General features: G+C 39.8%; 1 long non-coding RNA gene across 7 annotated transcripts in view; it reads right to left on the bottom strand.

Moving 5' to 3' along the window:
* The window catches only part of LOC103164117, a 272296-nt gene that overhangs the window by 70019 nt on the left and 185140 nt on the right, over positions 1 to 17137 (bottom strand). For 3 of the 7 annotated variants that reach the window (XR_004770999.1, XR_004771003.1, XR_004770998.1), the window contains one exon: positions 11017 to 11735. This is a non-coding gene — a long non-coding RNA (uncharacterized LOC103164117). Of the gene's footprint in view, positions 1 to 9959; positions 10940 to 11016; positions 11736 to 17137 lie in introns of those variants that run through there. The other 4 variants (XR_004771002.1, XR_004771000.1, XR_004771001.1 and 1 more) reach the window with 4 other exon arrangements.

Here is a 17137-nt window from a genome sequence, read left to right as displayed (position 1 = left end):
CAAGGACAAAAAGCAGCAACATTCCTCACCAAAATATCATAATTCAAGAAAACAAGCTGGCCATGCATGAGGCATACACCTTTAAACACCTTTAATCCCAGAGCTTCTGAGACTAAGGCTGGTGGATATCTAAGATTTCAAGGCCAGCCTGACCTACGTGGCAAGTTCCAAGTCAGCCGAGCTGCATGTTTAGACACTATCTCAACACAAAACAAAACAAAACCAAAAAGAAAAGAAAGCAAGCCAGGTGGTGGTGGTGCACACCTTTAAGCAAAACTGACTGTGGATGCTATGCAAGGACTTAGGGAAAAAGGAACCAAGACCCATATATACTCTTTGTTTGTTTGTTTGTTTGTTTTTGTTTGTTTTTGTTTTTCGAGACAGGGTTTCTCTGTGTAGCTTTGGAGCCTATCCTGGCACTCGCCCTGGAGACCAGGCTGGCCTGGAACTCACAGAGATCCACCTGCCTCTGCTTCCTGAGTGCTGGGATTAAAGGCGGATTAAACACCCGGCCATATATACTCGTGATGGAATGTAAAATGGTGCCACAACTGTAGCAGTCAATATGACAGTTCCCCCACAAAAGTAAAACTAGGGTCTAGACAGATGACTCAGCAGTTATGAGCCCATACTTTTCTTGCAGAGGTCGAGCGTTCAGCTCCCAGCACCCATCGGGTAGCTCACAACTGCTTATAACTCTAGCTCCAGGGGCTCTGACACCTTCACCTAGACTACTTGGCACTTGTACTCACATGCACATACACAACACAGACACATGGTTTTAAAATAGTAAAAAGAAATATTTTTAAAGGCCTAATGTAGAACTACCATGACCCAGCTATAATACCCTTAGATATGTGGCTAGAAGACTCTAAGTTATCACACCATAGAGATACTCAGAATCCATGTCAAAAGCTGTACTACTCACAATAGCTTAGGAAATAAAACCACCCTAGACATCTATCTACCCATACATAGATCAATAGATAAAGAAACTTAATTATACAGTGGAATTTTGTCAAACGGTAAAGAAAAATCAAATCATGACATTTTTAGAAAAAAATGATATAACTGGAGATCATTATGTTTGACACACTCAGAAAGACAAATACTCAGAAAAACAAATAAATAGGACATGTTTTCTCCTCTATATGGTATCTAAGTGTGTCTTTAAGCCAAAGAACTAGGAAGAAAGAGACAGATACATAGTGGAAGAAAAGAAAGGTGAATCGATTACGAGAGATACAAAATCAGAGGATAAATGGAGAAAGGAAGTGAACCAGGAAGTTTGGGCAAGAATAATAAGGGAAGGAGATGAATAAGAACAGTATTAAAGTTCCATAATGAAACCCACTACTTTGCATACTGTTTTGAGTTACTGTTCTTTTGCTATGATGAAAAACCATGACCCAGGCAACTTTTAAAATTAAGATTTTGACTGGGGGCCTGCTTACAGTTTCAAACAGTTAATCCATAATTATCATGGTGGGGGGAGGTGGGCAGGGAGGCATGGCACAGTAGTTAAGATCTCACATAATCAGGAGAGAGAGAGAGAGAGAGAGAGAGAGAGAGAGAGAGAGAAAAGAGAGAGAGAGAAAAGAGAGAGAGAGAGAGAGACTGGCCATATTCTTGGGAAGTCTAAAAGCACATCCTCAGTGACACACCTCCTCCAACAAGGTCACACCTCCTAATCCTTTCCAAAAAGTCTCACTAACTGGGAACTAAGCATTCAAACATAAGTGCCTATGGGGACTGTGCTCATTCAAACCACCACACATACTAATTTAAAAATTAGTGAAAGAATGTTGTGTTCTCCACATTCAGATCAATATGCATGTGTAGCTCATATTGATGTGTAATTACTGTTGTAGTTGGCATTATGGTTTCCCTGCTCCAGTCTATTCAGACTATCCAATATGCTCTTCTAATCCTTACTTTCTGACACCCCAGGATGCCACCTGCAACATCAGGGAAAATTGTCCTCTTCACTGTCAGGCTTCAGATGTGGGTCTTTAAGAGTTCAGTTATTTCATCACTAAGTGTCTGAAGACATCCCTGTCTGTCATTTTTACTTCTTTGTTTCCTGGTTTTCCTCTAATCCTCCTCTCCTTTCCCGAGTCTTTAAGACATAAGTCTTTGGCCATGGTAGAATATGTTGACATATTATTTATGATTTAATAAAGATTGCCTGAAATATCAGAATGCAAAGCCAGCCACACTAGTTGGCTATAGAAGCTAGTCAGTGGCGGTACACACCTTTAATCCCAGGACTCAGGAGACAGACAGAGGGATCTCTGCTAGTTCAAGGTCACACTGAGATACACAAAATGGAACCAGTCTAAAAGAGAAACTGCTCACACAAAAGTGATCTCAGCACTTGCAATCCCACGCCTTTAATCCCAACACTGGAAAGGAATAAAAGGAAGAAGCAAAGGGTCTCATGGGAGGGTAAGTTTCCAGCCACACTGAGGATAGGCAGCAGTCTAGGATTGCAGTCCGAGCCTTGTTGGAGCCAGAATCACCATTTCAGTTTGAGGTAGGGGTAAGAGTTAGTGGATGGCTGCTTTGCTTTTCCGATCTTGCGCTTGAAGCTTTAGTCCCAGTATCAGTCTCTGGGTTTTTATTTTTCATGTTACAGTAGGAAGTTGTTTTTATTGTAGTTGTTACAAACTTTAGTGACTGTTAACTGTTGAGCTGTGTTTCCAGCTCTTACTATTTCTTTTAGAGTACTAAAACCTCTGACTTTGCCATCTGATAATGCCATTTTCTGCTTTGCTAGATAGCAGATATGACAGTTGTATGTAGAACCCTATATAGCGAAGAACAGAAAAAGAACATGGATGTGTTACCAGAGTAATGGGAGGGTGTTATTTTTTTTTCACCCACCCAGTGTGCTTGCTTTGGGCCTCCATCCACAACATTTCTGGAGGTGGCCTGTTAAATTATTGGTAGCATGCTTTAGACAAGGACGCCATCAACCTAGTCATACATGTAGTTATGCCACAAGAAAGGGGCAGTATTAGAACATGTGGCCGGTTTGTTTCTAAATATGTTGGTTAACTCCAAAGGACTTAAAGCTTTTGTCAGTGACAGATTTGAGAAGCTCCCCCTGCTCCAGACCTGGGATAAGTCACAGAGACCTGAGACTACTAAGGGAGAAAAATAGCACAGATACTGGCAGAAGAATGGGGGAAATCCTGAAGAATGGAAGGGCAAGAAGAGGAAGCATCTACGTGGACAGAAATTTGATTCAATGAGGTATGGAGGCAGGAGTAGGAGATGAATGTACCTATTAATTTGAATAATGAAGTGTTTATAGATACATTTCATGATTTTCACAGTCTCAACTCTAAAATACATAAGCAGCACTTGAGTACCCTCCCAATACCTCAGACATAAACTTAATACAATTATGGATTTGGTATTTTTATTATTTTTAGAAGAATTTTCTTTTATGGAAAATTCAATTAATGTGGCTTTAAATAGTTAAAATATAAAGCAATCTTGAACTCCCTTGAAAATTCACACTGCACAGTTTCCACCATATTATTCATGGAGCTATATTATTTGTTTCATTCTAAGTAATCATAAAAATCACAGAACACTTATGTGAATAGCAACTGTTGATTTATACTTTTAGTATTTTTTTTAAAAACCTCATTTCTAAAAAAATAACTATTTATGTGAAGCAATTAATTTTGTGACTCTTTGAACTGAAACTGCTAAAATGAGATTTTTGTTGTCTGTTATGAAAGACAGAAGATGTGCTGGTGAGGTGGCTCAGCAGGTAAAAGCAAAGCCCACCAAGACTGATGACCTGATTTTCATCTGTGGATCCCACTGTGGAGGGAGAAAACTCAGGCTGGCCTTTGAACTACACACTCAAGCCACAGCATGCTCTCCACCCAGTAAATACATGAATGTAAAAAAAATGCCAAACATGAAGAAAAAGTAAGCCAATTTGTTTTCTAATTTCTCTTTGCTCACACCTGAACCTTCTCACATACCTAATCTGCAAAGTACAGAAATAGGTATTCTATCTGTGCTAATAGTTTGTGGTACAGGATACATCCATGGGAAAAATGAGCAAGAAAAGCTGTTTAGAAGTAGGGTGACTCTTCAGTAGAGAGTCAGGCCATGTGACCTTGGTTCTTGCCTTTGACTTAATTTTCTTTACTTCTTCCTATAAAATAGCGTTTCTTAACCTGTGAGTCATGACCCCTTTGGGGGTCTAAAAGCACTTCCATGGGGGTTGCATATCAGATATCCTGCATATCAGATATTTATATTATGATTCATAACAGTAGTAAAATCACAGTCATGAAGTAGCAATGAAAATCATTCTATGTTTGGGGATCACCACAACATGAAGAACTGTGTTAAAGTGTTGCAGCCTTAGGAAGGTGAGAGCCTCAGCAGACCACTCTTTTCTGCTTCATAGCAATTATGAGGATGAAGTGATTTAGCATATGTAAAACACTGATAAGACTCCATGGTCTTCCCAAGAACTCTTCTTTCTATTATAATAATCAGCAAACAAAGTTATAATTAATATGGAGCTAATGCTATGAAGAAAAATCCAAAGTACAGAGTGATGAGAGAAGGGCCATGTTGCTTAGAAAGGCAGGTTGTAGGGAGAAATCCTGATTAGAGGTACCGCTGACCACACCCTCTTTGGCGTGGTCAGGGTTATGTAACAAGGTTTTAAGAAGGAGGGTGGTGCACATGCGCTCTCTTTTGCCTGGCTGAGCTGACTAGGAAATATTTCTGGGTCCATCCTGCTCAGGTGCAAACCTGGTCACTGGCTCCCTTTCGTGAGTACTTTTCCCCAATAAACTACCGTTCTTTAGAGCATCTTCAACCTAAATCATTAGCACTCCAGAAGGTTCAAATCAACAAACACTTTGAGGGTGAGGATGCAGTAATTAGTTAACAACACAAGGAAATCAACACTGTTAGGAATTTTGGGCCTCATTTTGCCATTTATGAGCTGTGAGAATTTTCATGCTGATTTTTTTTGTGATTCATATCTCTGATCTTTTAAGCCTCTTTGATAAATGAGTCCTAGCTTGATCTTTATAACAATTGCTATTACTCACTTTTAATTACTGAGAAAACCAAGTCAATATCAAAATCCTATCTTCCATGCAAGGTGATATTTGAGACATCTAAGAAAACATTTGATAAAAATATCAAAAGAGGCATTTTGATAAGGCATTCTAAATTACATCTTTATTAACCCACAACACTGTTGGAAAAGGCTTGGTTTCTGTTTTAAATTATTAGTGGTAGTTTGTACACAAAATTTGGGGGAGAAGATAAAATCATAACACAAAAAATCTGGATAAACTGAAGTTATACAACTGGTCTAACTGAAAATGGGAAGTTAAGACCAAAACCTTTGTTTTGCTTTTCTGCTTGGTAGACTAGTTTATTAGTTAGTGTTTAAATAAAGTTGGAAGATAATGACATATTGGGAGCTGTAACCCTTAAAACAATAAGATTCAATGATTTTTTGAAACATGCTTGAGGAAAATATAATGTTTGTAAAGCTAATAGAATTTAGGACTCACAGCAATTTTAGATTCTGAAAACATTATTTTTATTAGAAAAAATATAAAATAATACTTTATAACCTACATGGAGCAAAAATTAGTCAATTTATAAAAAACAGAGCTCTTCTGAGTGAAATCAGAATGAGAGGCCAAACTCTCTATCTGCCATGTGTGGCCTCTAAAAGAACTTTGGGGCCTCTAATGGAGGCTAGCATTATACAGTAGGAGACACTTGACACCAATATTCTCCATGGCAGGGTTTATAAACCACAAACATACATGCTTTTAATAATAAAAATGCCATTTTATCCATGTTGTAAGCATAAATCTGGACTTATGTGAAGGTTACCTACAATATAATTATTTTCCTATTATTGACCACTAAAAGTGGTATCTGTAAAAAAAAAATACTATTAGGGTTTTGTGATTTCCATCTTTACTGCAATATGATTCACAAAACTTTCATATTTAAGATGTAGCATGACAATTCAGTAAATGCATCCATTGCCAAATGAATGTCACAGTCAAAATAATTAAAATACACATCACTTCATGGGCTGAGAATATGTCTCGTAATACAGCACTTACCTGGTGGGAGCAAGGCCCTGGTTCAATTTCCATCACACAAAAGCAAACCAAAAGCATATCTGTTGCTTCAAGTGGTTATGCCTCTCACATGTGTGCCACAAACACCTAATTTCTCTTCTCTCAGGAAATTTCATTTTTCAAATTCACTATACATTATTTATAACTCTAGCCATGCTACTGTACATTAAGAACTAGGAACTTGGGAGCTGGAAAAATGGCTCAGTGATTAAGAAAATGTGCTGTTCAGCTGGATTCCAGGAGTATAGCTCAGTGTTTAGTTGTGGGTGCCTGCTTCTGCTTTCATCTGCACGGGGAAATCATCAAAGTCTGACACATCATTTGGGGGAGGGACTAGGCCCTCTTTGCTGTATCTGGGCTGCAATAGTATCCCTCCATAGGGAATGGGCTCCCAAAGTCCATTTGTGCACTAGGGATAAAGACTGGTTCCGCTGTTAGAGGTCCCATAGACTGTCAGGTCTCCTAGCTGACATCCACATTAAGGGGGCTTGGTTGGGTCCAATGTTGGTTCCCCAGCTTTACTACTAGGGTCTCTGTGCTCTCACTAGGTCAGGTCAAATGTTTCTGTGGGTTTCTCCAGCACTGTCTTGGCTCCTTTGCTCCTTTGCTCATCCCGCCTCCCTCTCAGCCCTCCCCCAAATGATGTGACAGACTTTGATGATCCCCCGTGGAAGGTTTCACTATCCTTGGGGAGTGAGTGGGGATGGTTTAGGGGGGTCATTGGGGGCATGGAGGATGGGAAGGTGAGAGGATGTGGGATTGATATGTAAAATAAGATTGTTTCTAAAATAAAAAAATTAATTGGACTAAATCATATTACAAAAAAAAAAAAAAAGAAGAAAGTACTGTTCTTGCTCTTGCAGAGCTGGTTCTTATCATTTGTGTTACTCAAAACTGCTTGTCACACCAGCCCCAGGTAATCTGATGCCTTCTTCTGACCTCTGAAGTCACCTGCATAAACATGCACATAGTCACACACAGATATACATATACATAGACTGACTTATTTTTTCAATTTTTAAGGACTTCATAACTTCCTCATTTTTGACTGTAAGTGTAGGCATGTGATAAAAATTTCCTGTTACTTGCTAACTAGTAAGTCCTGGTCCACTCTGATTTTGGCCTTTCAAGTTTTAAATGTAACTGAGGTCATACAGTTTGCTCGCTTTTTAGTCTTATGTCAATTTGACACACAAGCTAAGGTTATCTGAAAGGGAGGAACCTCAATTGAGAAAATGCGTTCATAGAATCTGTCTGTGAGGCATTTTCTTAGTGATTGATGAAGGAGCACCCAGCCCTGGTGCCCTGGGCTGGTGGTCCTGAATTCTATAAGAAAGCAGGCTGAGCAAGTCAGACATGTGCAGCAAGCCAGCAGGCAGCATCCCTCCATGGCCTATGCATCAACTCCTACCTCCAGGTTCCTGCTCTGAGTTCCTGTCCTGGCTTTTTTCATTGATAAACAGCAATGCTGAAGTATAAACCAAATAAACCCTTTCCTCCCCAGCTTGCTTTTTGGTCATGGTGTTTTTGTCACAGGAAAAAGAAACCCTAATTAAAACATATGGTATTTTTGTTTCTACATCTGTATATATAACCACACACACTTCCCTTTATCCATTCATTCATTAAAACCATCTGTCTCCACACCATGGTTATTGTACATAATATTGTGATAGGAGCATATGTACCTCCATGATGTGATAACTTCATTTCTTTTCTCAAGAGGGCTATATAACGTTTTATGGTGGTTCTATCATGAGTCTATTTGAGGAACCTCTGTGTGTAATTCTGTACTTCTGATTTGAATTGTGAACAGCAGTGTTTGAGTGTGCCCTTCTCTCCACATTCTCCCTAGCACTCATTATTTTCTTTTCCTTCTGGATAATAGCTTTAGTAAGAGGTGTGAAGAAATAGCTCACTGGGGTTCTGAATGGCATTTCTCTGATGATTACTGAAGTTAAACTCCTTTCCATACATACTTGTTGGCCATTTATGCATCTTCTTTTACAAAGTGTTCGTACACGTGTCACTTTAGACAAATAATTTAACCATGTCAAGGCTCAGTTTTGTCATCTATAAAATAAAGATTAACAAGAACCAGAAGGAGAAAGAATAGTAAGAAGGAAAGAATGGAATATGAACCTTAGAAAAATTGTGAGCAAAAAAGTAAAATGATTCAAAAGATATTTATTTGTGTTTTAATATAAGAGGTCACAAAGCAGGTAAAATATATGTTGATTACTGTACTGTTGACTTGACATAAGCCAAGGTCATTTTAGGAAGAGGGAACTTCAATTGAGTAAAATGTCTCCATTGGATTGGCCTTTTGTGAAGTCTATGAGGCATTTTCTTGATTAATGATTCATGTGTGGGGGCCCAACCCACTGTAGGTAGATGCCACCCCTGAGCAGGTGGCCCTGGGATGAATACGAAAGCAAGATGAGTGAGCCTTGGGAATTACTAGTAAACAATATACTTCCATGGCCGCTGCTTCAGTTCCTTCCTCCAGGTTCCTGCCATGAGTCTCTGCCCTGACTTTCCTTCACGATGGGCTACAACTCTAAGTAGAAATAAGCCCTTTTCTCCCCAAGTTGCTTTTGCTCGTGGTGTATTATCAAAGCAATACAAAGCAAACTAGAACCATGATAAACAACTAAATTCATAACATACAAGCTCAATTAGGTATTTGTACTGACTGGAGACATTTTGGCTGGCATTTCAAGTAATCATTCTGTGTCATAAAAATCCTAAAGTCTAAGCTGGGCGTTGGTGGAGCACACCTTTAATCCCAGCATTCGGGAGGCAGAGGCAGGCAGATCTCTGTGAGTTCGAGGTCAGCCTGGTCTCTAGAGCTAGTACCAGGATAGGCTGCAAAGCTCCACAGAGAAACCCTGTCTCGAAAAACAAAACAAGACCAAAAAAAAAAAAAAAAAAATCCTAAAGTCTATATGGTGCTTTAGTCTGGATTTTCCAATAAAAAGGAAAAGTAAAGCAACATGAATCCAAATGCACTTGAACAAGGTTTACTCATCCACTTTAAGTTCCCATTTTCCAGAAAGAATTTTCAAAGTCCTTAACATGTGTTATAAAACAGCCATAAAGATGTCTCTCATTTTATATTGCATTTCTCAATACTGACATAAATTTCTACTTTCAACAGAATTGATCATGTTTAAAACTTAGTTATTAATTGCTGTAGATTAAGATGAATTTAGGATTATATGCTATAGATTAAACCATCAGCACCAGTTCTCCTTTTCAAAGCATTGGCTCTGTGGTGCCAGATGTTACTCTCCTGTGTTCTAGCTCTACTTTTGCCAGAAGCTCCTGGTATAAATGAGTGTGTGAAAGCTTCTCCAATGTCTTGAGAAGACTTTGTTCTGTGTGGTGATTTGAATAAGAATGGCCCCTATAAACTCATATGCTTGAATGCTTAGTCACCAGGGAGTGACACTATTTTGAAAGGATTAAAAAGACTAGGAGGTGTGGCCTTGTTGGAGAAAGTATGTCGCTGAGGAAGGGTTTTGAGGTTTCAAAAGCCCATGCCTAGCCCAGAGTCTCTCTCTGCTTGCAGACCATGATGCAGCTCTCAGCTACTGCCCCTGAGCCATGCTCCATGCTATGATGATAAAGAATTAAGCCTCAGGCCGGGAAGAAGTGGTTCACACCTTTAATCCTAACACTCGGGAGGCAGAGGCAGTCGGATCTCTGTGAGTTCAAGACCAGCCTGGTCTACAAGAGCTAGTTCCAGGACAGCCTCCAAAACCACAGAGAAACCCTGTCTCTGAAAACAAAACAAAACAAAACAAAACAAAACAAACAAAACTAAGCCTCTGAAACTGTAAGCAAGACCCAAACAAATGCTTTCTTTTATAAGAGTTGCCATGTTCATGATGTCTTTTAACAACAATAGAACAGAATCTATGACACCTTGCAGAAACACACTCATCCCATACAAATGAGAAAATGGAGAAGACCTGAAACCAAAAAACTGACCTAATCAAACCTGGCCTTGAATTAGCAGGAGTCCCAGACTTTTCTAGAGAAGTAAATGAGAAATAAGGACAAACTGTGGCATACCACTGATTGTTTTTCTTATTCAGTGCTGATTTAGGTAATAGCTCACAGATATGTTCAACTGTTTCACAATGTGATGTACATCTACTAGACTTAACTTCAAAACCTTGTGCAATTTAGATATTTGATCATATTATTTTACTAAGTAGGTAGAAAATTCCAGGAATTTTTTAAATATTTGCATGCTCATGTCTAATAAAGAGCAATTTAGTTTCACTCATGCTTTTATTTCTGTACTTCAGTAGTACATAAATAGTACTTAACATTTAGATAAATCTAAAATAAATTAGCTAGGTTTTTTTTTTAACCCCAATCCCCTGTGTTTAAGTAAAAAGACATTAGTTTTTATGCTTTCACTTCCTCCTTTGTGCTCTGCAAGGAGAGAATGAAAAAAAAATGTGGGCCCAGAATTACACATGGTGTGCTGTAGCTACTAATTTGCACAATAGCTAAGTCTGGAGTTAAAACAAATATACTTAAGAATCAAAGGAAAATCCTCAATTTGGCAACAAACTAATGCCAGATGCATACTTTACCAAAACGTTGGGTTCCATTTCTCCACAGACTTAGGTCAGGATCCTAAAATTGCCATTGTGGGAGGAACACTATTCCATGACAGACCACTGCTTGGCTTCTTTGCTGATATTCAACCCTTGTGCCGTGTGATCCATTGCTGCACAACTTCCAGAGAGGCTGGAGTGCTGTGAGAGGGAGAGAAGCATGATTTACAGGAAATGGTATATGACAACAAAAAAAGAAACCACATGAGCTAAAAAAATGAATTTATCTTTTTTATTCTGTCCTTAATAATAGTAAATTACCACATGAAAATGTTTCAAAATCATAGCTTCTAACACCTCTCCAGTGTTTTAGTAATCTAGTCCCATCTTTGATAGATAAAATCTTCTAGACTTGTACTTATACTGAAAATTTGTAAGTAATTAAAGTTAATCATAAAAAATAGATAGTTGCCTATTAAGTTGCTCTAACACCCCCATCCTCATCCCCCCTCCTCTAATGTTTCTCTTCAAATACAGGAGGGTATCCCATGGATATCAGCCAGCCATGATACATCAAGCTGCAGCGAGACCCAGCACCCTCTCCTCCACTAAGATTGATGAGGCAATTGGGCAGGAGGAATTGGTCCCAAAAGCAGGCAACAGAGTCAGAGCTCTCACTGCTAGGAGTCTCACATGAAGACCAAGTTACACAAGAGTAAAATATACGAAGAGAGCCATACAGTCTCCATACAGTATGGAGTCAGTTTCATACAGTCTCCTTGGTTGTTGGTTCAGTCTCTGTGAGGCCCTATGAGGCCGGGTCAGTTGGTTCAGTGAGTTTTCTTGTAGTGCCATGACACCACTGGGTGTTCCAATCCTTCCTCCTCCTCTTCCCCAGGATTCTGCAAGCTCTGAGATGTTTGGCTGTTGGTCTCTACATCTGTTTCCATCAGTTGCTATGTGAAGCCTCTCTGATAACAGTTGGGCTAGATGTAATCTATGAGTACAGAAGAATATCTTTAGGAAATGTTTCACTAACTTCTTTTGCCATTTGGTTCTATCCTAGGTCTTTGGTGTATCCCACCTCTGGATCCTGGCCATCGGGGGGAGCTTCTTCTCAGGGTATGAGTCTCCAGCTATGCCAGTCATCAGTCACTCCCACAATTTCTGTGCCATCTTTACCCCAGAACATCTTGTAGGTGGGACAAATTGTAAGTCAAAGGGTTTGTGACTGGGTTGTCCTAGGCCCTCCACTGAAAGTCCAGGCTCCGTATCCCCTATCAGTAGGAGTCTTATCTATGGTCACCCTCTTAGATCCTGGGAGTTTCCATTGCTCTAAGTTTCTAGTTCATTCCAGGGATGCATAAAGCTTTTATTTTTTTTGAGGAAAAAAAGTCTATTTTGATTCAAACTAAGATTAACTTATCAGTAATTTATCAAAGGGAATAGACAAATATTAATATAAGTGACAGGAAAAATAGAAGACCTAAGTGTTTTTAGAATATATACTCTTTTATGGCTACCTACACTTTAAGTACTAGGCATCAAATTGTTTTTATACTGGTCTTTAAGAGCAGGGTATAGTTTAGTATGATCTGATTATATAAGCAGCGTAAGGAGTTTTTGTGTCTATATCCTAAATAGGCCCTTCTTGGAAAATATTTATAGCTAGATTTTAATAAATAATAAAGTATTCAAAAATGACTTTCTTTTGGGAAAGAGGGATTCATTTTAATGTTAAAATATGTAATGAATGCTTCAGAAGAATCTATAGCACCCAGATGGTGCCCTGGTCCTGGTTACAGAGGACTCAAGATGGCCTTCAGCTGTTGGATATCTCAGTCTAGAGGGAGACTTCCTATTAGAACTCTAAGGCATGTGACTTAGGTTGTACAGAATATCAAACCACCTGGAAAGCAAGAGAATAAAGCATACATATGGGTGGGAGGTCTTTTACCTTCTTGAGGTAGACTTAATGGACTAGCTAAATTTAGGTCATTTTCTTTCCTACAAATGATGAAGATTTTTCAAATATTTGAAAATTATGCCACTTGCTGGAAATGAATGGGAATGGAAATATTCACAATAAGTGAAATAGTCAGATGCAGAAGGACAAATATTGAATGTTTCCCTTATGTGTGAGTCCTAGGATTCTTGTAGATATATGAAGCCATTTGTGAATATTTATATGATATGAAAACAGAGGACAATTCATAGAAGGAGGGAGACTAGCTGAAGAGAGGAGGGAGACAAGGGACTGAAAGGGGGGACAAGAGGAAATAAAGATGCTCAGCAAGCATGATAGACCTGAAAGAAATAACCTACATGAAACCCAACACTATCAGCAATGTCAATTAAAAAAACGAAAAACTATACTAGCTTTGCTAGCAGTCCAAGCTTTTAAGTGTTATGTTATGTTTCAGCAGCATAATTACATCCTGATTTTGGCAATTTTGAGGGTCACCCTCACTTTCTCACATCTTCTGAAGCTCTCACAAGGGAGGGCAGTGTTTGGAAATGCTATCTAGTGGTTGTTTCTTCCAGGTCACTCTCTCTGCCCTTAAGTCTTCTTCCTACTGTGTAAGGCATCCCAAGTTTCATTAGGGGGCAGAGGCCAGCTCAAAGCAAAGGAGAAGAACTCAGATTTGGGCTTCCAAAGCTGACACTTGGCTCTCTTTGATTAGACAATTTAAGGAATCTAATGTTTTAAGGAAAGGGATCAACTCATCTGAAGGTAAAACTAAAACAATAACAGTAAAGCCCTTTGAAACAGCCGCAATCAAGGAACATGGTTTTTGTTTTGTTTCTTTTTCCCTAAGCACAGAATAATGCAAATAAATGAGCTAATGACAGATCCATCCAACAGAAAATATATCCTCTAAGCTTCAGAGGATACCCCAGTGGAATAATAAAGAATGCATACTTTGCTGTCCCTCTCTCCCTGTCTCCTTTCCTCCTTTCCTCCCTCCGTGTCTCCCCCGACCCCATAAAACACACACACACACACACACACACACACACACACACACACACACACACACACACCAGCCTGAAAGCCTGGATCAGACTGCACAAGGACAGGTCAGGTGGAGAATGCAGCTAAGTCTCAGGGGATCTGCAGCCCTCACCCAAAGCTGGTGACCAGGCTAACTTTCCCACAGCAGTACTTTGAACTGTATTAACATGAGAGCCCAAGTATGAGCTACCTGGAACTTGCATTCATTAACTATGGCCACTGTGGAACCAGGGTCATGCAGTATGAACAAGTTTTCTGGGTGCTGGGAAGGGGTACATGTCTTTTCCATGATGTAAATATGTCAGTCTATGCCTCACTGTGGTCAGAACTGGAACAAAGGCAGGTAAAGAGGACAGGGAGAATGTGAATGAAACCAAATGTTTACACCTGGGGGCTGGGCTTTATAAACTACAGGTATTGAGGTGCCTCCAAATGTCAAGAGCAAGCCCTTTCCCCATCAAAACAAAGAGATCAAAAACACTTGTTAATTAAAACTCGGTCCTTCCCCCTGTACAACATGTAGAGTGTATTCTTAGAACTGCCCTTGGAATTGTGCTGTGCCACAATTCAAGTGTGTACGCTACAAAGAGAAGTAGAAAAATCTACTCTCCAGGAGCATTCCAGCATGTAGAATATTTTCAAAAAAATGCATGTGTCTCCAAGACATGGGCTTTAGTATGACTTGTTCAATGGTAGTGTTCTTCACTAGTAAATGACCAATATATTCTTTTTTTTTAAGATAAGTTTGTTTCACTATGTAGATCAGACTGACCTCAAACTCAGAGAGACCCGCCTGCCTCTGCCCCCAAGTGCTGGGATTAAAGGTGTGTGCCACCGTACCACACCTGGATGACCATTTTTAATAAGCAAATTCGTGTATTTATTGTTCATTAGTCATCTGTCCAAAAGTCCTTGAATGACTTGAATTTATTTCTCATACTATTTTTTAGTGGACTTTTTTAAAGATTTATTTATTTATTATGTACACAACATTTTGCTTCCATATATATCTGCACACCAGAAGAGGGCACCAGATCTCATAACGGATGGTTGTGAGCCACCATGTGGTTGCTGGGAATTGAACTCAGGACCTCTGGAAGGGCAGTCTGTGCTCTTAACCACTGAGCCATCTCTCCAGCCCCCTCTCATGCTATTCTTAATGTTATTTTCCTCTCCTTATTGATCTTAACATTGATAGCCAAACCGGGGTGACCAAAATAATAAGTTGAAGGTAATAACTTGTTTTCATACTAAACGTCATCATTGTAACCTATCAAAAGTGGCAAACTTGCTCAGTGCATTGAAAGGTTGATCACTGTTCATCCAGATCTCAGATCCTGCCTACCACTGCCTATAACCTACACCAAGAAAGCCTGGTCTGAGCTAGGCTTACTTCAGTCCCTCGTCTGAAAGAAGAAGCCTGCCCATGAAAAGGCTGAAGTTGACATCTCTGAAATTAACATTTTGGAACTCAAACAATTGCTGCTCAAACATACACAGTATTATAGGTAAATAAGAATAGTTTTCAAAGGCACAAAATGTCTTATTAAAGAGCCTGGGCCTTGCACCTCTCTCTGCCTTGCCACTGGACTATCTAGTCTCATTTCCATTTTCCTGCCTCTTCCCCACCTTCCCCTCCTCCTCACACTCAGACTGTCTTCAGACTTTGCTTTTCATGTGTGATGAATAAATTCAGCGCAATTGTCTGGGATGGGTTCCAAGTCAAGAACAATGAATTTCAGCTTTTGATTTTTATATTCATAAGTTGTTTTTGGAGAGGGGCCATTTGAGAAACACTAGTAGTAATTGCTTGCTCCACAGTGTTGAGAAGGATCAGTACCCACAACTGCAATTCACTTGAAAGCAAGGCTCCAGGAGGCCACAAAAACGCTTTCAGTCCAATGCCAAACCTAAAATCCATGCTCTGGAAAGAACTGTTCTGTTCCTTCCACTGGAAAAGACAGACCCAGCTGAGCAGCCTCCTCCGTGTTTATTTTGGGAATGGCTTAGCCACTGGGTCCTGAGTAACAGAATTCCTTTGGAGGGAGGAGGTAAGAGAAAAATATTGGTCTTTAGGTTTGGGGATTTGTTTGTATTGTTTTTGTTTGTTAATTTTGGGTTTTGTTGTTGTTTCTTGGGGATTGGGGGTGAGATAGATTCTTTCACATAGCCCAGTCTGGCGTTGAACTCCCTGTGTAGCCTGGAATGACCTTGAACTCCTTATGTAGCCTGGAATGGCCTTGAACTCCTCAACTTTCTAAAAGCTGGAACCATAGGCATACCTGCTCATGGGAATGTGTGTGATGCTAGCTTTTGCAGGGGAAATTTCTTCAGATGCAGGTGACTCGGAGTCTGAGCTGCTGAGACAAGCTTCTTTCCAGCTCTTAAGGCTTGCTCTGCAGACTGCCTGCTTGCCCTGCCTGTCTTCACTCTAGAATGAATTGCTGAAGGCACCTCTGGCTAGAGTCTGCTAACTAAAGTGTCATGGGGATAGAAACTAACCCACACAATGGCCCCAGAGTTTATGCTGAGGAGTGCCAACACTGTTTGTCAATAGTCCCATTGGCCACAGTAGCCATGTGGGCAAGTGGACACTAGTGGGTGAGGGAAATACAAGCCTGCCCTTGAGAGGATCACCAAATATGGTGGAACAACACAGCACAGAACTACTTGTACAGCTGAATAGTAAATTACTATATATTCACTAAAAAAATAGATACAACTTTTTATTTAATATGCATAAAGCATAATAGTAATAATAATGCTGAATAATATTGTGTGTTTACTATCTGTCAGGATTGATGCATTTTCTTTACAATGTAAGAGGTCCTTATGCTGCTATCCATATTTTAAAATAATTATTTTTGCTTTATGTATTTGGATGTTTTGCCAAAAGAGGGTATCAGACCCCCAGGACCTGGAGATAAAAACAGTTGTGAGCTTCCCTATGGGTTCTGGGAACCCAAACTTAGGTCCTTTGGAAGAGCAGCCAGTGCTTTTAACCACTGAGCCACCCCTCCAGCCCCATCCTCCATTTTGAAGAGAAGCTAGTGAGACTCAGTAAAGTTAACTTGTTGTGCATTGCATAGTGCTGAGGTAAAGCTGAGGCAAGCCTTTTGCAAATTGCCTTGTGCAAACTACTAATATCCATTTGCTGGTGTAGAGTACACTTGAGCTAGTGCTCACAATGACTATTTTACCCTTTTCCTACACATCTCTCAAGTTTCAACACAGCATTACTCCTGACAATGATGACAAATGGAACAAAGAGGAGTTCATACCCAGACAACTATACTGCACAGCACAGACCCTGCCCTACAAACCTTTAAGGCACCAAGCAATGCAAAGTTCAGTTCTGGCAGCTGAACATCATTCCTGACATA

Source organism: Cricetulus griseus, chromosome 8 (assembly GCF_003668045.3).
Source record: "Cricetulus griseus strain 17A/GY chromosome 8, alternate assembly CriGri-PICRH-1.0, whole genome shotgun sequence".
In the NCBI taxonomy this organism is placed as follows: Eukaryota; Metazoa; Chordata; class Mammalia; order Rodentia; family Cricetidae; genus Cricetulus; species Cricetulus griseus.
Note: the sequence above shows the minus strand (reverse complement) of the source record. Positions and strands in the feature narration are given on the sequence as shown.